Source organism: Octopus bimaculoides, chromosome 7, assembly GCF_001194135.2.
Source record: "Octopus bimaculoides isolate UCB-OBI-ISO-001 chromosome 7, ASM119413v2, whole genome shotgun sequence".
Classification (NCBI taxonomy): Eukaryota; Metazoa; Mollusca; class Cephalopoda; order Octopoda; family Octopodidae; genus Octopus; species Octopus bimaculoides.
This window is the reverse complement of record NC_068987.1, coordinates 77,518,715-77,523,548: the sequence shown is the minus strand read 5'-3', so window position 1 is coordinate 77,523,548 and position 4,834 is coordinate 77,518,715.

Genomic DNA, 4,834 nt, shown 5'->3' with positions numbered 1-4,834 from the left:
ATATATATATATATATATATATATATACATGTGCGTGTGGACGTGTGTGTGTCTGTGTTTGCCCCCACCATCGAGTGACAACCGGTGTTGGTGTGTTTACATCCCCGTAATTTAGCGGTTTGGTAAAAGAGACTGATAGAATCAGGCTTAAAAAATACATGAATACTGGGGTCGATTCAATTAATCAAATATTCTTCGAGGTGGGGCTCCAGTATGGCCGCAGTCAAATGACTGAAAGAAATGGGTAAAAGGTATTAAAATATGTTATAGGTAGAACGCTCTTCATTGAAAATAGAAATAGCAGCCAAGATCTCCCTCAGATTATATTTTGAGAAATGAAGTCAATAGTGACTTGTACAGCAGACAATAAAGGAAGCGTTGTATTTTATAAGGTGGAAGCGTGAAGATAAAACGTGACTTGACTTGAGGTTGCTAGTTAGTCAGTCAGTATTGGACTCTGAGAGACCTTCAGAGTGAAGGATTACACAATGGTAGAATGCAAACGTGAAGTAAATTTATGATGAAATTTGGTTATAGGTGAGGTGAGTTGGCAAAATCGGTAGCACGCCAGGTAAATTTCTTAGGAGCATTTCTTCTAGTTTTTATGCTTTACCTCCCGAGTTCACATTCTGTCGAAGTCAACTTTGCATTTTATCCTTTTGGGGGTCGATAAAATACGTACCAGTGGAACACTGTGGTCAGTATAATCGCTATGACCCTTCTCTCAAAATTCTAGGTCTTGTGCCGATAATAGAAAGAAAAAAAATATGGTTATCGCTAAGTCAGTGGAGCCATCATGACCTTGAAAAGGGTCATGAGAAGAAGTTATCTTTAAACAGGGGACCTGACTCCAAAGTCATCCAAGGACCAGGTAATAGACTAACTCCTTCACCGAAGCTGGTACACAGACAAATTAACATACGTGTACATATGTGCTTGTCTTCGCATTGCCACTTAGCCTCTTATGCCGTGGCGACGTCTTTATATCACATGAACAAAAAGCCGGAAGCTCGGTGGTTCAACATACGAAGATGTGAAAACTAAAAAGGGCATCCGTCTATATAATAATTATTACCTCTAGCATTTAAATCGGTCGTATTTGGCCCTGATGGCTCACCCGTGTTATATTCAAACTGGCTGTAACCGGTCTCTTATGATATTAATAAAAAAAAATCATGTCACTGAAACCTCGTACCTTCCAGATACTGCATGTTTTGATAGTAAATGTGATGAAGAGGTTCAGGACGTCATTCAAAATATTACGGCAATATAATCGAACACAACAATTATTTTGTATAAATAGTAAATATATCTTTTACATGTTTCAATCATTGAACTACGGCTTTACTGAGGCACCGCCTTGAAGGTTTTTTTTAAAGCCTGGTACTTATTTTATAGGTCTCTTTTGCCGAGGACGTAAACAGTAGGCGTAGACCTGGCTGTGTGGTAAGTAGCTTGCTTACCAACCACATGGTTCCGGGTTCAGTCCCACTGCGTGGCACCTTGGACAAGTGTCTTGTACTATAGCCTCGGGCCGACCAAAGCCTTGTGGGTGGATTTGGTAGACGGAAACTGAAAGAAGCCCGTCGTATATATATATATATATATATATATATGTATGTATGTATGTATGTATATATAAATAATACAGAATAGGACAAGAACGCAAAACATCCAGACAGTTTATGTGATACAAGAAAGGGACAAAACATCCAGATAGACGATACAAAGAAAACACGGACATGTCATTCGGAGTTTTCTCTCTTCAGTCGAGATCCAGATTATCTTTGCAATTTCGGCTGGTTATTCTCGATATTGCTCCAATCTGGCCAGCCCCAAGGAAAAACTAAGCTAAGAGTATTAGATTCCTTGGAAGAAAGCAGCGAATGTTTACAAAAACAACGACGGAAAGAAAACGAACAATGTTACACAAATACAGTAGGAATAATAACGGGACACAACAACAGATGTCTTTCGACTGTGTTTGTGTGTCTGTCTTTGTCCCCACCACCATCGCTTGACAACTGATGCTGGAGTGTTTGCGTCCCCGTCACTTAGCGGTTCGTCAAAATAGACCGATAGAATAAGTCCTAGGCTGACAAAGAATAAGTTTTGGGGTCGATTTGTTCGAATAAAGGTGGTGCTCCAGCATGGCCGAAGTCAAACGACTGAAACAATAAAAGAGTAAAAAATAAAGAATACAAATATGTAGGACATACAGAGGTTCAATTTTAGTGTTTATTCACAATGTTATTGCATTTACACCTGTTAATTAAGTTCACCTGTCCATTGGAGATCAAATTCAACCAGAAAAATCAGATAAGAATATGTAATTGTAAATCATTAGTATTTAAGTACCTACTGACAAAATTTCAAGTCAATATGTAGAAAAAAGCAGCAAAGTTACTAACAGGTATTGTTGACACCTGAACAGGTATAATAACAGGTATTGTTGACACCTGTTTGTAGGGCTAAGAAGCTCACTTTGCAACCACGTGAGTTAAGGTTCAGTCCCACAGCACAGCACACCGTGGGGAAGTATCTTAAGCTGTATTCCCAGGCTAAGTAATGCCTTGTGAATGAATCTGGGAGGCGGAAATTGCGTGGAAGCCAGACGTATGCACGCACGCACGCACGCACGTACGCACATACGTACGCACGCACACACGTGCGTACGCACGCACGTACGCACTGTCCTGTATCTTGGTATTGCAGCTACGTAAATAAAGGTTCTAAATCACACCCTCAATAGAAGGCCATTTGACTGATTAACAAAGGCTCTTTCAACACACAACACTTTGTCCACAGACATACCAACTCTCTCTACTTCTTTCATTCCCACTCCCTTCTCTATGCTCTGTGTATCGTTATTTCAACGGCTTCTCTTCCTCGGAAGTATCTGGTTGCATAAACGTTTCTACAGAAGACCATACGACAGACCTTGCTCTCCTCATCTCGTAACCAACACTTGTCTCATCGCAAGCAACAGCACAAACCAATTCTACTAATCCTTTGTCCCTAGGAGGTTAACATTCCGAAATTTTCTCTATGCTTATGTGTGTTCTACAGACATCAAACCTTCAGATGTTCAAGGTGAATGTAAATCTCATCTATCTGATCAGCCGTGAAAGGCCGGCGAAGTTTCGTAGATAGTATGTCTCAAGTTTAAGGGCCTGCAAAAGTCACGGACGATCAGACAAATCTTGAACGGCTTGCAGAAGTCCTGACGTATCTGAACAAGTCTTGGAAGGACTGCGAAGACCAGAGACACAATCCTTTATCCCGGATTAATCCATACCAGATGTCTGAATTTAAAGATCCACTTAACATGTGATGACATGAAAAATAAAATAAAAAGTTATTAAAAAATAGGTATGCCTGAATATTATTGTCATTGTTGTTAATTAGCGAACTCTTTTCTGAAGACCCTTATTTTAAAGGACCTTTGGCCTCAACAAGGATTTGAAAATGAATGTAGTAGGGCAATTTGTTGTTAGAGACCTAAGCGATATGGAGCTACCAATAGCACCGATCAACAGGTAATAATCGTGAACCGATGTTGTGGAGCAAAACATCCTTTTTCTATCTACTACAGGCAGAAAGCCAGAAATTTGTGGGCGGGGCGGGGTGGGGGTGGGAGTAGTCATTTACATTGATTCCAGTGCTCAAGTGGTCCTTATTTTTATCGACTGCGATGCGAATGAATGAAAGGCAAAGTCGACCTCGGCGGAATTTGAACACCGAACGCGAAGCCGAAAGAAATGCCGTTAAGCGTTTTGTCAACTCGACGCCTTAGAAACGATAAATCATTTTAGGAACACAAAAACATGAAATCAAATTCACGCACACACACGCGCACACGCACACACACACACACACACGTCTATTTTCATTTCATTGGCTGGCTTCATAGTCAGAAATATCTTTATCCTATAATGAAAGAAGGAGAGCCTAACCTCGTATTTACCAAATACTAAAGGTTTCTAAGTCTATAGCCATAAGAAAACAAAAGACTAAGAACTAGATACTTCATTAAATGCACAAACCATAAAATTTTGAGTTCCGTCCAAAACTTACCTTCAGATTATGTCGATGGCTCTACAGAATTCTATAAAAATTGCATTTTCATCTCATCAAATTCTTGTTTAAGCCTCGGTTTTTCTCTTCATCTTTGTTATATGAATATCATGATATATTTAGTCCTTGATTACGTTGTATTTGCGATTTTAGCTTGTTTTCTTATTTTGCCTACTAAAATATTTCATTGAAAGATTCAAATTTGAGTCCGTTATTCATTAATGTACATTTTTTTCCTCGTTACAAGAATCTCTTAATAATGTCACTTGGCTTATTGCCATAGATACTTGACTGCTGAGGCTGTGTCACCTCTGAGGTTTGATTGAGCACACTCTAATTTAGAACAAACAGCATTAAGTGGGAATGAGGTGGGATGGGAAATCTGAAGTTTAACTACACATTAGGTTAAAATCAAATGTTTTACAACCAATAGAAGTGCTTAGCAACAATTTAGCTTGATTCAAACCAAGAATCTGAAGTTAGCAGCTGCTTTGTTTGTCGTATTAGAAAATGTTGAAATTTAATGAGATCACAGTAACAAGACTATCATTTGGTAGAGTAAATAACTAGTTGAATTTTCGTATAATGTTCTCTTTTAATAATGCTTTTAACACGTTGTATGTATGTATGTATGTATGTATGTATGTATGTACGTATGTATGTATGTATGTATGTATGCATGCATGTATGTACGTACTATGTATGTATGTTTGTGTGTGTGTGTGTGTGTGTGTGTGTGTGTGTGTATATATATATA